The sequence below is a fragment of the Octopus bimaculoides genome, chromosome 3 (assembly GCF_046866305.1).
Source record: "Octopus bimaculoides isolate indiv1 chromosome 3, ASM4686630v1, whole genome shotgun sequence".
In the NCBI taxonomy this organism is placed as follows: Eukaryota; Metazoa; Mollusca; class Cephalopoda; order Octopoda; family Octopodidae; genus Octopus; species Octopus bimaculoides.
The window spans coordinates 136,386,757-136,405,149 of record NC_142930.1 but is presented as its reverse complement, the minus strand read 5'-3'; the positions used below and the strand labels follow the sequence as shown (position 1 = coordinate 136,405,149).

The 18,393-nt window shown below is 36.3% G+C and overlaps 1 protein-coding gene across 2 annotated transcripts in view; it reads left to right on the top strand.

Annotated features, from left to right (window-relative positions):
* Positions 1–18,393, top strand: part of LOC106872480 (leukocyte tyrosine kinase receptor) — a 466,463-nt gene that overhangs the window by 305,118 nt on the left and 142,952 nt on the right. The window lies entirely within an intron of this gene.

Genomic DNA, 18,393 nt, shown 5'->3' with positions numbered 1-18,393 from the left:
GAACTGTGAATTTCATGCGTCGATAGTTTTGTCAATGAGCGAAAATTAACTAAATTACCGTAAATTTTCTGCGATTATTATGAGTATTTGGATCATTTATACCGACAACAATAACTTCATCTTATTCTGCTATTATTATATTATCTTGCATTTCAAACTCATATTTTCCTTCTTTTAGCTTTTACCAGGTACAAAACTTCAGCAACTGTTAAACAGAATTTTTGTCCAATAAGTTGCATAAGCTTTCAAACTTAAGATTTTTAATGATCTTCTTCAGAAAAATTACAATCAGAATGTTTAGTCGTTTAATGACAGTTAACTTTAATTGTCTTAAATGCCCAGAAGAAATTCAAACAGTTGCCACACTGGTCTGAATTTCACTTCACTAAAGAAGAAATTATTTTTCCACTTATTTTATTGCTTTTTGTTATTAAAAACCATTTTCATTTCTTGCAGCAATTATGAGAGGCTATCAAAAATTGAAACTCACATCTGCGTCACTTGATTAACATGTTTGTTGACAAAACGAAATGAATTGCCATCCGTCTGTACTAGTATATATATGATTTTAATTGGCACAAGGCCAGCAATTTCGTGTGGCGGGGTAAGTCGACTACACGACCAGTGTTAAACTGGTACTTATTTTATCGACTCCAAAACGATAAAGGGCAAAGTCGACCTCGGTGGAATTTGAACTCAAATCCTATATGGATTTTATCGTTGATTATTATAATAATAATAAATATGAATTCACTAAAATCAATTTATTCGCTGCTGAATTATTTTGGTTATTCACACGTGCCTGAGATGAGCCATCTGCATTTAAACTGTATATACGTGTGAGCATTTATGGATGCATTAGGGATACGTATGTGTTCGTATGATAAGTATAATTGTTTATAATTATATACATTCAGTTATGTCATACTGATGACGGTAAAGGAACTTATATTCCTGAACTAGAAATCAATTGATCGATGGGTAAACATTAAAAAAAAATCTTCTTTGTTCATTTCCATCGCTTTCAGCTCGTGTCTTTGTGATAAGTAAGGCAGTTTTAGAGTCATTTGACATTTGACAGAGTATATAATATTTTATAATAATTATAATAAAGGCGACTACATAGTAGTGCCACACGCTAAAAGAAAATGTCAAATGACTATAAAACTACTTTATTTATCACACTAACACGGGCTAAAAGCGAGGGAAATGAACAAAAAAGATTTAAAAAAAAGTTTAATCAATTGATTTCTAGTTCAGGGATATACCTTGCTTTACCGCCATCAGTATGACATAACGTACATAATTATAAACATTTATACATACCATACAAGCACAACGTATCCCCAGTGCATCTACAAATGTTCATATTTATATACATAGTTTATATCTAGATCGTTAATCACAGCCACGTGTGAATAATCAAAAGAATTCAGCAGTGAATACATTAATTTAAGTGAATTCATATTTCTTATTATAATCAAGGATAAAATTTGTATAGGATTTTATCAGGTAGCTAGCAATGTAAAATATTTTAGGAATAAATTAATACAGAGTAAATCATTTTTTATAATAATTATAATAAGGTCAACTACATAGTAGTACCACACGCATGAAGAACATGTCAAAAATAACTCTCAGATTTACCTTATTTATCACATAGACACGGGCTGAAAGCGAGGGAAATGAGCAAAAAAGATCTTTTTAAAAAATTTAGCCATATTTCAATTCATTTCTAGTTCAGCGATGTAACTTCCTTTACCGTCATCAGTATGACATAACTCAACGTATATAATTATAAACATTTATACATTTGACATCTTCTAGCGTGTGGCACTTCTATGTAGTTGCCTTCATTATAATTGTTACAAAAAAATATATACTCTGTATTAATTTATACTTAAAAGGTTTTACATGCTAGTTACCTGATAAAATCCTATATAGATTTTATCCTTGATTATAATAATAATAATAATAATAATAATAGAGTCAAAATCCTTTCTATATAAATAATAATAATAATAATAATAATAATAATAATAATAATAATAATAATAATAATAATAGTAATCATAAAAATAACAACAACAATAATAATAATAATAATAATAATAATAACAATAATAATAAATGGCCTGATGCAGTACCAGGCCGTAGCTCTCATGGCTTCTGATCTTAATTGACTGGAAATGTTATCATGTACATTGTGTTGTCTTGGTATAAAAAGATGGACTACAGCAAATATTCTGCTCAATACCACAGATTTGCTTGTCAGTTATTTGACCTTAACCAGTTGTGCATGTCCCTTGGTGGCTGACGATATGTGCATCTCTGATCACGAGCAGAAGTAGTGGGGGAGCATAATAGCCATGTGTTGAGAGGAATTCTTTGGGGGTTTGAATAATTCATTTTTGGAAACATGGGTGTTTTACTCAACATCCTTAAACAAACCTTATTCAGGGACCTTTTGAGCGGGTTGGGCTACTCGACCTGAAGAAAATTCTAACTGGGCCCCACCTGCGAGATCATGCTCTGTTTATCTTGATATGAGATCATCACGTCGCGCACATAGTTGTGATGCATGTGTCTAGTGTACCCTTATCAGACGGGTAGTCATGATGGGTATAATGGGCTTCGTATATTATATCCCAGTGTCACTTTGATGGCATGCACTGCTCTCTCACTCAATAATATATATATATATATATATATATATATATATATATATATATATATATATATATATATATATATATATATAGTTTTAGGGAAAATAACCAAGTTTCAAGAACTCATCGATGCAAATCCACTATCACATATAGAAAAATTCATAATTAAAAGCACAATAAATGAGTACAATATAAAGTAAAGTAAATATCATAAGATAAATATAATAAAAAGATTACACGTGTTCCCTAAAACTATATATTTTATATATATTTTATCTATAAAGCTCAATTTAATTTTAATTTTTTATAAATTGATTTTAATTGAGTTCTTACCTGTAATTTTGGATTTTGTCCCTAATATTATATATATATATATATATATATATATATATATATATATATATATATATATATATATATATATATATATATATATATATATATATATATATATATATATGTATGGGTGAATTTACGAAAAAAAACAACGGACGAAGACAGGTGGTGTAAGTAATCACACACACACATATATTTCGTATGTGTATTTCGTGTATTTCATACCAAACAGTTTTGAAACAACGCCAAAACAACGCCAGATCATACATTCAAAATAAATGGAAGTGGAGAGACAAGTCACTGAAGAGATTGCAAGAGTGCAATGAAATAATTTAACAAAAAACTATATAAATTAATAAAGGACTGAACCAGTGCGTGTGTTTATTACCGGCATAATATATCATCATCATCGTTTAACGTCCGCTTTCCATGCTAGCATGGGTTGGACGATTTGACTGAGGACTGGTGAAACCGGATGGCAACACCAGGCTCCAGTCTGATTTGGCAGAGTTTCTACAGCTGGATGCCCTTCCTAACGCCAACCACTCAGAGAGTGTAGTGGGTGCTTTTACGTGTCACCCGCACGAAAACGGCCACGCTCGAAATGGTGTCTTTTATGTGCCACCCGCACAAGCCAGTCCAGGGGCACTGGCAACGATCTCGCTCGAAAATCCTACAGGAGCCAGTCAGGCGGTACTGGCAACGGCCACGCTCAAAATGGTGCATCTCATGTGCCACCCGCACAAGAACCAGTCCAGGGGCACTGGCAACGATCTTACTTGGCTTGCCGGGTCTTCTCACGCACAGCCCATTTCCAAAGGTCTCGGTCCGTAGTCATCGCCTCGGTGAGGCCCAATGTACGAAGGTCTTGCCTCACCACCTCAGCCCAGGTCTTCCTGGGCCTACCTCTTCCACGGGTTCCCTCAACTGTTAGGGTGTGGCACTTTTTCACGCAGCTATCCTCCTCCATTCTCACCACATGTCCATACCAGAGCAATCGTCTCTCTTGCACGCCACAACTGATGCTTCTAATGTTCAGCTTTTCTCTCAAGATACTTACACTCTGACGGGTATTCACATTGACATTACACCATACTGGCTATATATATATATATATATATATAAGTGGTGGCGCAATGGCCCAGTGGTTAGGGACATAGGATCGCAGTTTCGATTCCCAGACCGGGCGTTGTGAGTGTTTATTGAGCGAAAACACCTAAAGCTCCACGAGGCTCCGGCAGGGGATGGTGGCGAACCCTGCTGTACTCTTCCACCACAACTTTCTCTCACTCTTACTTCCTGTTTCTGTTGTGCCTGTAATTCAAAGGGTCAGCCTTGTCACATTGTGTCACGCTGAATATCCCCGAGTACTACGTTAAGGGTACACGAGTCTGTGGAGTGCTCAGCCACTTGCACGTTAATTTCACGAGCAGGCTGTTCCGTTGATCAGATCAACTGGAACCCTCAACGTCGTAAGCGACGGAGTGCCAACAACAACATATATATATATACATATATATTCGTTTATATTTATATAAAGGGCATTATTACAGAAAAATAATAACGCCACACAGTGGACTTCTCAAAATAACCACATTTAATACCTAATGCGAGGAAAAACAGCCAACAGAAGATGACCAACTTTCTTTTAAATAAACTTAACTGTGTATGGACCGATTTCGCGATTACTAGAATGAATCTAGATTTCGTTCATCAAAGAAGCGGGAATACTTCCGGGTTGTTTTTGGGTACCCATGTGGAAACAGGAATAAAAATTCAACATTGAATATATTCCGTGTGTATATTTGATAAATAAATTCAAAAAAGGATAAAATTCTTGATAAAATTCTTGTAAAAGAGTTTTATCCCTTTTTGAATTTATTTATCAAATATATACACGGAATATATTCAATGTTGAATTTTTATTCTTGTCTCCACATGTGTACCCAAAAACAACCCGGAAGTATTCCCGCTTCTTTGATGAAGATATATACAGATAAACTTCATTCCCTTTACTCTGTCGGATACGTAGTGTGTTCGTTTTTGGTGAGGTGAGAATTCTGTTTATTTATTTATATTTTTGGGACAATACTGTGCTGATGAACGAAATCTAGATTCATTCTAGTAATCGCGAAATCGGTCGATACACAGTTAAGTTTATTTAAAAGAAAGTTGGTCATCTTCTGTTAGTTGTTTTTCCTCGCATTAGGTACTAAATGTGGTTATTTTGAGAAGTCCACTGTGTGGCGTTATTATTTTTCTGTAATAATACCGTTTATATAAATATAAACGAATAATTATATTCTTGGGAATATATATATATATATGATTACTTCATCTTTCCCAATCACTTTTGTTCATATCTAGTTTCTTCAAGTTTTCCTTCACACAGTCTTTATACCATTACCTCGGCTTATGTTGTGGTCGCTTACCAGAGTTAAGTTCACCATAAAAGTGAGGCTTTGGCAATCTGTCATTCTAATAACATGTCCAGTCCATCTCATTTGAGCCAAGATAAGATGTTGTTCAATTGAGTTACAACGTGCCATGCGCAAAACTTCTGTATCTATTATGAAATATTCCCACTTGACTCCCAAGATACGTCCGAGGCACCTTTGATGAAATTTCTCCAGCATTTTTATACAACGCTTGTAAGTGGTCCACGTATCACTTGAATAAAGAAGTGCAGTCAATACACACGCTTTATGGGCACTGATATTTGTCTGCAGGGAAATACTTCTATGCACCCATACTCGCTTTTCGAGCTTTCCAAATGCAACACCTCCCATATATATATATAACGACAAACTTATGTCGTTATAGTTGTTTAGCTCCACTTCAGCCCAGTTCGTACAGAGCCATGTTAAAAAAAAATTTATAGTCCTTATTTCAGACACAATTGTTTATAAGTAAGTTACATAGCATGTCCTTCATTTTAAAGATTTACTGATTTAGGGAAGAATTTTTGTGATCTCTAGCAGATCTAGTGATCACATACAGACTTTCATGTTGGCTCGTGAAAGTTAACATAAAGCTCCCATGTAATTCACTTTTATAAAGAAGAACTGCAGGTGAATTTTACATCTGGTGAACTGTGGCGAAGATACTTTATGTTTTAAACAGAAGAATCGACAGTGTTTTTATCCCCTACAGTGTCTTCGAGACTCATAAAGTGTGAGAGAAAGGTGTCCTCAAACCGGACATCTGGCACTAATGTTTGCAGCAGATTGGGCACCGCTAAAGGTATCCAAGGACCATATGGTGCTCTTAAATAGAGTGACGAATTAAGTCTGCCCCTACTATTATCTTGGAAAAAAGTGTATCATCACTAACGGAATGCGAACCTTTAAACTACTCACAAGTATCCGACTGTGTAGCTAGGTTCTATTGTTAAATCATTTCTGATATGAATCATAATCATTTTGATTGATTTATTTAAAATATGGCTCTTTTCATAGACACGTAACTGTTTTCTTTTAATATTTCTTACTTTAATTTGATTTATTTGTAAATTTGCTTTTATGGAATATTTCCTCAGCTCAAAATATTCCGCTTTTAATTTCATTGTTTGGTTTCTTAATTGATTGTTTACGTTGTCAGTGAGATATCTCAGAAATCATTGACGCTATGGTATCCACATATACTATCATATGTTATCAATGATTTTTCCCAAAATTATTTTGATTTTATCTTCGACGAATATTTGCATTATTTAACAAGTTATTTGGATTTTCAGCATCTGGCTAGACTTTGATGTTCGGTATACTCACAAAATCTGTTCCGCAAATAGCGCATTTAAGAATATTAACCACAAATGTAGGGAAAATAGTTGTTTGGTGTTATCCAACTTCATATTTTTCATTAGTTTACATATTTCTTTCTATCGTATATCAGATTTGATGTATATGGGGAATCACATTGAACACAGTACTAAATAATTTGAATGTCATTTGATTCTAATGTGGAAATTTATCTTTTTTCAATAACATCAGTAATGGTGTTAGCATTTTCTTTGCGAACATTTCTCTCTATTCTTTTTTCAATTAAAATATATTGGTTGTTGGTTAAACAAGAACTTAAAGGCAAATACATGTGTATACATGTTTAATCGTTACATCAAGTCATTCTCTTTGTTTAAATATGAATTGGCTTTCTTGTTATTATTTCGTTTATGGAGGTTTTTTTTTGTTTTTTTCGACAAATATCTAAAGTTTGGCTTTTTGCCATTTTCAATGCTAGGAGCCAATCCTTCAAATTGATATGGAATATTTCTGAGTTTATTATTTATGTTTCCATTTTTCAGGCGCCAATTTTTCTCATTTCCATGTAACATAGATAGCTTGTATTCTTATATTTCGACCAAAGATTGGCCTAGGCCATGTCTAACCTGATAGGATCTGTTAAGTCATTTTAAAGACAGTTTTGTGGTATTATGGCCTATTGAAGTAAGGAGTTGGTGTTAACTGATATGTATCCTGACATCGGTGTCTAATCTAGTATCCCTTGAAGAAATTTGTTCAGGTTTCGTTTGAAGATTATGAGATCATTTTCTTTAAAATATTGGATGCTATGAGAAGTTTCCCTGAAGGAAGAGAATAGAGCAGGGCCTATTGAGTAAAAGAAATTGTGCTGCAGTGAATTTATGTGTTGTGAGACTAAATTGTGTAGGGATCATAAGATAGGTGGTCCAAGTCTTGGATGAATTCTGAATCTAATGTCGTTTAGGAAATTCTGGTGGTATATTCTTCACATTGTGCAAATGGTGTCCGCCCGCGGCGGCGCTGGAGAGAATAAGCATTCAATGTCTTAAGGCTGTTCCAATAATTAAGATCAGTCATGCCTTCTATTTTTTAGTAAATGTTCTCTAGGATGACTTAGTTCCCGTAATGTTTTGTTTGGTCTAGGGAGACCACATGAGACAGCAATATTCTAGCTGTAGCCGTATAAAGCTATCGCTATTTCCTGTCTGGATCGGAAAGTTGTGAACATCCAGGGGCTCATCCTGCGCGCCATATCGACTTATGTTTGATGTTGGCACTCCAGTTGAGAATGCTGTCAACAATCACCCCTCAGAACTTGATAATATTGGATGATATGACTAGTTTCTCTGAAGGAAGAGAATGTGCAGCCTTTTTTCCAAAGTACATGAGTTCAAATTTCTCCTCATTTAACCACATGTTTTTGTCCGCCCATTGGCTTCCGGCATGTGAATCAAACAGGAGTTCAGTTCGGCTTTATTCTACATTATAATTTTGTTATTTTGCTGTGTTTGGTGACTATTGAGATATCGTATATATATACTATAAAGAGAAACGGTCCCAAAAGAGTCCCTTGGCAGATACCACTGGTGACTTGAATGGATCAGTTTACCATTGATTGCAATATTTGACAATTTTGACAGGAATATTTTTTAGCTGACTCTGCCAAACGTTTGCTGAAGTCAAGATATATGATATCAGAGTTAGAACTAGATCCCAAGGCTTTAACAACATCATTCGAGGTGATGCAAAAAGTTATGCTAGGTAGTCTCTGCCGCAGCGAAAGCCATGTTGATTGGAATTTGGAAGGCTGTGGCTCTCCAGGAAGCCCTTGATGTCACAACCCTTTCAAACATTTTGATGATATGTGAGGTGAAGTCGATAGCAAACTGCAAAAGAACTGTTTCACTTTTTGAAGATCGGGATGACAGATTGGAATAAGAACTGTTTCGGCCTAAATTTAAGCCTGAATAGTCTTAATAATTTTTCCTGAGGTTGGCTGGAAGATTTGCAAATTGGTGTCTGCTTTCCTTTCGGACATTTGCGGAGAATCTGTTTGGACCTACGGCAGAATAATACTTGGCTTCATTCATTTCTGCTATGACATCTGAGGTAGTAAAAATTATGTCCGAGATGATATATTGAGGATTGAGTTCGTTCAGATCGCTTGCTTCAATATCAATGGGATCCCTAAAGACAGAGTAGTGTTGTTTCGTGGAAAATGCTCTTATCGTCTCTCAGTGGACGAACGGTCCTTGCTGGTATGATGTGTTTCCACATTAAGACTTCTTATTGCTGTTGAATATGGATGTTGTTGATGATAGTATTTTAATTGAATGACATGTTTTTATTTAGTCTTTTGATTCTCCCGATGATTGTTTTTTTTCTCTCTGGGAAACCTATTTTTATTAGTGCTTGTGTTTCGTAGGAGCGTGTTTTGGACATGTATAAGTGACAATGTTCTCAAAACGCTGCCATGTTAATTCAAAATCAGAAGATTTGTGGGTAAAGGACCAGCCGATAAATGATAAATCTTTTGAAATTGCTCCCCAGTCTGCCTTGTGAAAATTGATACTGTCAAACGGGTGTACTGAGGCGAGAGTGACTGGTTTAATTTTGGCATGACGGAAACTCAGGTTGCGGAGTACCATGTCGTGGTCAGAGAGAAAAGCTTTTCAACTGAAGTACTACGGATAGAGCTACAGTGCTTTGGTAATATCAGGCCCAGGATCGTTTTATCTTGTCTAGTAGTTTCGATCACATGTTGGGTTAAGAAAAATTAATTCATTGGATTAAATAATCAATATACTGTTACTTTGTCTGGTGTAATGCAATTACATAGCTTCAGAGTATTTATAAGCCAAACCACATAAAGGAGGTTGAGATCGCCCATCATCGATATCAGTTCATTCACTGACAGTTTTTATACATAAGTAATGAATTGAAGAAGTCGTGTGTCAACATAATGGAAATAGGATGATATAGGTTATTTGTGTGTCACTCGTATTTTTGTATGTAAGATGGCAACTTTCTCTGAAGAACAATCTATCTCGCAATAGCTAGTCCGAGCTACACGTGCTTCTTCCAGATTCGTCCTACAAAGTGAGATCTTGTTTTAAACTACAAAGTCTCTATGCTGAATGCATGCTTATAAAATATAGGGATATGAACATGTTCACACTTTACCCCCAGACCGCTGTTTTACTACTACATTTTAGTTATTGATATGCAATGTGTATGTGGCTGAGTTGGCAGAGTGGTTAGTATTCAAATCCCAATCCTTTTACATGCATATTCAAATCCCAATCGTGAACAATTTCGTCGTTCCGTTACTTTCATCGACTAATTCCCTCCCACAAAATGAATTATTGCTCCGCTGTCTATGGTTGTAATAGTTTGTATACTATGTGTAGGATTATTATTTCCATTTTTGTAAGCTGTAATGTTTGCTTTCTTAGTTACATCATGTCACATTATTGTACAGCCTCAATTATTTACTTCAGTTAACATATAATTGTTACATTTCTATAGTGAATTTATGATCTCACTAGTGTTACTTTATTTGTGAAGAGCAGTAGACATAACAACTCCTTGTACTGGGTTAATGGCAAGGTCAATGAATGAAAAGACATATTGCACCGGCATCTTTCTGGGTTGTATTTGATAAAGGAATTAAAAGATGAAGGAATTAAAAGAAATATTCCTAGCCGGCGGGGGATCTCTTAATCACTTAATGCCGTAAAATTCGTAATAAGATCCGACAATGTGGAAGCTAATATAGCAGAAGATTTTTCAAAACTAGATGGCGCTCTCAAAAAGAATTGTAAAGAATTGTAAGGAGACATCCTGCTAAAACTGAGTTCGATCGATAAGTAACAGGGGATGTAATGCTCAGACTGATTCTCAGTAAACATGAAACCAAATTTTCCTGGAAAATTAATATAATGAGAGATGATGCCAATAGATGTATGGGTTCAGGTATGGCGGTGTAGTTACGAAGTTCGATTTGCAACTGCGTGGTTCTCGACTCGATCACGCACACACTGCGTACGTGAGACACTGGAAAAGTGTGGGTCTATCATAGGTTCAAGTCAGCTAAAACTTTGTGTAATGAATTTAGTAAATGGAAACTTTGTGGAAATCTCTCGAAGAAAACGATACTCTTATAGTGTATTAGAATCAATGCATTGCATCTTTAGTTGGAAAATATCTTCCTTCATTCTTCTTACCAGTTTTGGAGGCCTTCAGAAGTACTCCGCTGTGTGATATTTTCTTTAAAAAGGGTGCAATGTGACACATACGAAGTTAGATAACCATTATGCATTCTATAATACATCTATATGAGAAACAATATCTATGCTGTGAAATAACTTGAGAGGACCAATTAGATATGATTGATTCTTTCAGAGTTGTCCCTGCTTCTGTCCGACAACCTGTCAACTCCGTCATGTTTGGTTACAGTGAGGCATGAAGAGGTCATTGTAAGTTAAATCTAATGGAGAGGAAATCAGAGTTCAAAGAATAGTATAATATGAGTCACGTGAACCAACAAAAGAACATTTTGTGTGGTCGCTCGACCTACTAGAATTAACAATCTCACTGAAATTACTGCCTTTCAAATTTGAGTGCAACGGTTCTTGATACACAATACCTGAAACAAAATATCTTTTATGATAGGTCTTTATAGTTAGGACTGATCTAGAGCTAAAAAACAATAGCAGCAAAATATGAGCCACTAATTTCTCAGTTAGATCTTCAAAATACTATTTACACCAGCATCAAAAACTCTATTTTAATGCGGTAGAAATGTGTTAGGCAGCATAAATAAACAATAATAAAAATTTTAATATATGACCAATGGTGTTTGTCGTCCGTTAAAAACAGCCTGAGTATATTGAAAGTTCCTTTCTTGTAAAAGATTTTTTTCTTTTCAGGGATTTTTACCAATTGTTCTTGCATGCGTGTAACTCCTTTACAGCGGGAACTAGACAAGACAGATATAGCCTCGGCACCAGTGTTGTTGCCGCCATTACTATCAGAATGCTGGGAGCCTAAAAAGATACCTAAATGCTTCAGCAATTCTGATTATTTGCCGCATTATTGACTGGATCTTTTTCATTTAATCAGAAAGGTTGAAAGTCAAAGTGACAACAGCAGGAGTCAACTTCAGAGACATGAACAACTATTAAACTGTCCTATCCAACGCTGTAAAGATTCTGCCGATTTACTATTAGAATACGGTCGTAGAATATACAGTTAATAATGAAAATACAACGTGTTTTAAACCTTCTTCGAGGATAAAAACACCCTTCAAAACATTCGGTTTAAGTAGGGCTGGAACAAAATTGGTAAATATCCTAAAATCAAATACAGTATAACAGGATTAATATTAGTTTCAAATTTTGGCAGAAGGCCAGCAATTTCAAGAAGAGGGTAAGTCAATTATACCGACCCCAGAGTTCAATTGATATTTATTTTATAGACCTCGAAAGGATGAAAGGCTAAGTCGACCTCGGGTGAATTTGAACTCAGGACGTAAAGACGGATGAAATGCTGCTAAGCATTTTGTTCGACATGCTAACGATTCTAACAGCTCACCGCTTTATGTAATAGTGTTGATAATAACATAGTAACAATATTAGCTCCGTTGCCAAATTCCGTCGAGGTCAACTTTGTTATTCATCCTTTCAAGTCGATAAAATAAGTATCAGTTGAACACTAGGGTCGATGTAAAAAAAAAACGATTTACCCCCTTGCTCGAACTCGCTGGCCGCCACTCAAGTAAACTCAATATATAAGGTTTTGAGTTTACTCGACTCCGAAATTATACAAAGCAAGGTTGACTTAGGTGAAATGTAAACTCAGAGTATAAATAACCGGAGAAAAATTGCAAGGCATTTTTCCGACGATTCTGCCAGCTCACCGACTTTAATAATTCTTTCTAATTCTGGTGCAACACCTACAATTTTGAGGGTAAGGCAAACATAAATTACATCGCCCCACCTCTATTTGACCGATACTTTAATATATCGACGACGATAGGATGGAATACAAAATCGACCTCGGCGAAATTTGAACTCAGATCCTAGAGGGCCAGAAGAAATTCCGCTAAGCATTTTGTCCCACGTCCTAACGATTCTGCCAGCTCGCAGCCTTCTCACCGCCTTTAAAATAGCTTCTAATTTAGGTACAAGTCCATTAGATTTGATGAGAGGGGATTAATCGATAGCATCGATTCAGTGCTTGGTTGTTACTTCATTCTATCGACTCCGGAGGGATGAAAACCAATGTTGACTTCGGCAAGATTTAAACTCAAAATGTGAAGAGCAGAAACAAATTCTGTAAAACATTTTTTCGATGCTCTAACTATTGTGACAGCTTACCACCTTCCATTACCTTTATGTATGAAGCAAGTATTTATTGGAAAGAGCAGAAATGACAGAAACTATAAACATCACACTCTGCAATTTCCAGTTTATATTCCTAAATTTGCAAAAGGACGCAGTATTTATTCCCGCTCTGTCATTCAGTTTATATGCAGTGTAAAAGGGAGACATTTTCAGAAAGTAATCTAATCAGAAGCATTGCATTCTATTGCAATGGTAACGATAGATTTAGTGCATATTTCAACGAATAAATCGCTATGGTTTCACACTTTTTGCCAGAAACAGTAGCAAACTTTCCCTAACTACCTAACTACCATTGTTTAGGCACAGTGTGGGTGAATGGTTTGGACGATTGCTTTGCAACTACGAGGTCTCGGGTTCGATCCTACTGCGATGCATTTTAGGTAAATGTCCTTTTACTATAATCTCGAATCAAGTCATATCTTGAGTGTAACTAGACAGACGGAAACTGTACAGAAGCCCGTCGAATGAATTTTACCAATAAATCATAAGCTACAACCTTGCCATACACCGTGTTACGCTGATTCTGCTTGAAGGTTCATGTATCAATGATATATTCAACCACTTAGACTATCGTTCAATAAGCTCCATAGCTGAAAATGATTGAATAACTGAATCCTTATCCACCAGTGTGTTGAGATAAAAGTAAAGCATTTTATCCGTCTTCACTTTCTGAGTTCAAATTCCACCAAGGCTGACTTTGTATTTCATCCTTTCGAGGTCATTAGAATAAGTACCATTTGAGTACTGGAGTCGCTGTAATTTTTTTATCCCCTCTCGAAATTCTTTGCTGTTCGCCAAAATTTGAAATCAATATTAGTTTCAAATTTTGGCACAACTGGTACTTATTTTATCAAAACTTGGATATTGTCTTGTTCATTATTTTTAAGTATTATAATTATTCTACCGATTTTTTTACGCCAGACAGGTAGCTTACAAGGAGTAAACGAACGATACGAGTTGGAACAAACAAAAGCATGCACAAAGTTGGTACCCAAATTTGAATTCTCAAATTTGGGTAAAACTGTTAACTCCCACCCAAATGTGTTCTTTTCTCTCTAACGTGATCAGGATAAATTATCCATATAATGCATAAAAATACGTTACCGGCCAGCCATGAGAATCGAACTCACATCTCTGTGATTACATGTCAAGTGTTTTACCATTAAACTAAACTGCTCAGCAACGAATTCTTCTGCAATTTTAGAACTTATAAATTTAGCTTCATAAGACGCTAACGATGAATTCAACTTTACAATGAAAGTAAACAAACAAAGTTTATATATATACAGATATATATATCTGTAAAAATATGTGACACTTATTCGGTAGCCATGATAAAACTCCGAGTTTCGGATGCCGGGGTAGGAGCCCAGACCAACATGTTTTCAGTTATCCGGCCATTGAAAATTCCTGTGAAAAATGACCATTAAACAAAGGGAAATTAAGACAAAAGAGCTAATAGACCGCTAAGTAAGTGGAAGGGTAAAAGTAAGGTAGTAGAGAAGTCTATAGTTTCGCGTAAGCGCACCAATCCGTACATTCGTCTATATTTATATACTAAACCGCCCGCTTTAAACACACACATGCTCACCCATATACTCGCCAAAAACTATACATATATGTACATATGCATATATATACACGCATACACACACATACTCACACGCACACAACCCCGCACCCATACACTCGCACGGAAATTTTTTTTATAGGGCTAAAAGCAAAAAAAAAAACAGTGTGGGAAACTTATGCGAACCTATAGACTTCTCTACTCCCTTAATTTTACCCCCTCTCCTTACTTAGCGGTCTATTAGCTCTTTTGTCTTAATGACGGTCAACCACACAGTAATTTCCCTTTGTTTAACGGTGATTTTTCACAGGAATTTTCAATGGCCGGATAATTGAAGAGATGTTGGCGTGTGCTCCCACCCCGCATCCGAAACTCGGAGTTTTATCATGGCTACCGAATAAGTGTCACATATTTTTACAGATAAATTCCTCTATTTACATAATATCGAGGTCTCTTTCTTTCTTTCTTTTGTCCTTCCTATCAATATATATATAAATAAATAAATAAATAAATAAATATATATATATATATATATATATATATATATATATATATATATATATATATATATATATAAAAGAATGAAATAAAGAGACCAATGGCATAAGTAAATTTATCTCATTCTTTTTATATATACACACGCTAATACACGACTCATGTTATATTCCCCATTCGTGTTACAACCACATCTGGGGCAAAACTAGTCGGTATACAGCACTTACTCGGTAGTACCTGTATCTTTAGGGTCTGGTTGACTCCATTACCCTTCATAACCTTTATATATATGTATATATATATATATATATATATATATATATATATATATATATATATATTCGACAGGTTTTCATATAGCTACATTTATCAAATTCACCCTTGCAGAGGGATTGAAAATGGTCTTATAAAAGAGAATTATCGAAGATTACAGAAGAAACCTTTGTTCTTTTAAAACCTGCGCTTAAGCAAAATCTATTTGGAAAGAAGTAATAGAGTTTAAGTGAAAAAAAAAATTCTTAATGAAACACAACTGAATAAAACGATTTCCGACAGGAGTTACTCGGAATAATTTGGCAGGTGTTCCATGGATCATTGGTAATTATAAATCAATAAGAATGTTTTTTTTCTCGATCGGGTTTCTATTAAACATTTGACATATCAAGAAACTTTACGCGAGTTTACGATAAAATAAAGTGTTTGACTCACATTCTAAACAAAATTTGCAGAGTGAAACACTTCACAAATATTTAATGAAACTAGGAATCTACGAAACTATAAATGAAATACAATTTATTTTCTCGTAAAATAATTATAAGAAAAGCAATTAATGTCTGCGTAAACTTTAAATTTGTTTCACCTTTGTTAGTTTTCTGCAAGATCTCACTGCTAGATACTGCATTGTAATTGAATTATACTTAAGTCGTTCTGTGGTTTGAGGTTGAATGCAATAATCGTCTATCGCATCCATATCCGAAGTATTCTTTCTCCATATCGCACCACCGGTACTACACACAATGATTAATTATACCTACATGTAAATGAACTTCATACTTTAGCTACATTTTGAAGATTGTAACTAGTTGAAAACAGAAAGTAGAATTAACGCTTGCACATGTCTCCTACAGCCACTGGGGTCCACTGGGGTTGGGGCCTCCCTCGGCACACCCGAGGGGATCTCCACCTCCCCCACAACCTCTGTTCCAACTGGTGAGCAACCATTGTTGCTCATCTTTCTTTTTCTTTTCGCGGAGGCAGAAGCCTCCACGACTTTCTCACCCCTCCAATGGGGGGAGGGCGCTTTTTCCTTTTTCTGCCAGAAGGCCTTTCCACGGCCCTGGGGGCATTTCTTCCTGACATGGCCAGGTTCCAAGTACAGTTGACACTTGGGGGTGGGGGTGACCTCAATTATCACCGGGTACCTGACCCCGGCCATCTTCAAGAAATCAGGAAAGCACATGTTTCCTACAGCCACTGGAGTTCACAAGGTCAATGTCACCTTGGCGCCCTCGTAGTTGACCGCAAGTGATATGTGAGCATTAAGAAGCTGAGCCCACTGTCCCCCAAGCCCTGCCGGATGGTATCATCGATCCACTCGGCCTCGGCACCTGGGGGCAGTCCATAAACCCAGGCTCTGATTATTCTCCTCCCGCAGTAAGAGGGGAGGAACAAAATTGCCTCCCCTTGCAGAGGACGGCTGGCCACATTAGCAGCTTCTTCAGGGGAGTCAAACAACAGCCACACTGTTGCGAATTCGAATCCCCTTGAGACAAAAAAATTTCTTCGCAGGCAAACAAATTGCGTGACCTACAATAGGTCCGCAAGACCACTGTCCTCTTCAAAGTCTCTTTCAACCACTGCCTAGGTGGGCACACCTCCTACTTCACAACAGTACTTCCCTTATGGGACGCCATGTCAGTTCAAAAAAAAGTTCCAAAAGAACAAACACAGTTCACAAAGATAGAACAAAAAGAACAAAACGGAGGGACAGAATAGATAGAAAAGAAAAAGAAAGAAAAAGGAAGAAAGCAGAAAAAATGGGATAGTCCAAAACAAAAGAAAGTCACAGACACGCAATTCCGGGCTCCTCAATCAGGTACACTTTTCTACAGCGAGTTACACTAATGCTCTATCTTTTCCCCTGTTTAATTTGTGAACTAGCGACTTGGCTACTTGGGGACTTGTAACATAGACATTATTGTGAACAATTGCTGTTTAAAGGATATGCATAACATTCTTTTCTGCCCTAGGCACAAAGTGCGAAAGGGGAGCCAGTCGATTAGGTTGACCCTAGTACGCAACTGGTACTTAATTTATCGACCCTGAAAGGATGAAAGGCAAAGTAGAACCAGGTGGAATTTGAACTCAGAACGTACAGACAGCCGAAACACTGCTAAGCACTTCGCCCGACGTGCTAACGTTTGTGCCAGCTCACCGCTTTATGATATACATAATATTAAAATAGTCATTTACGTATCACACTTGACGAATATACGTTGTTGATAGGACAATTGCTGCAGTTTTTGTCTTGAGATAATATGGACGTGCAATATTCTTTCCTACTCTAGGCACAAAGTCAGAAATTTTTAGGGGAGGGGGCCAGTCGATAAGATCGACCTCAGTACGCAACTGGTACTTAATTTATTGATCCCGAATAAATGAAAAGCAAAGTCTACTCTGGTGGAATTTGAACTCAGAATGTAAAGAGAGACGAAATACCGCTAAGCATTTCGCCCGGTGTGCTAAAGTTTCTGTCAGCTCGCCGCCTTATGGACGTGCTATATTAAAAACTATTAGTATCGAACGGAGACTATAATTCATCTCAACAGCAGCCAGTGAGAATGCTAGACATATTTTGAGTTTTCATTTGCATATAACGGAGTTTTATTCAGCCGGGCGGTTATTCATAGTATTAATGGATGTTGTATTCACATTTTTCTATATCGGAGGCGGCGACTACTCGTCAGAGCATGTGACTGGCTGTAAGTACGTGCCACAGAAAAGGTAGAAAACGACCAAAAGACATCTGGTATAAGAGATGTCATCTCAGAACAAATGCAGCAGCAATTGGCCCATTAACAGCATATGTAGATTGAGTATGATATAGGGAAGATTAGTTTAATTTAATACTGCCTCAGTTGCGTATAACACAGTAG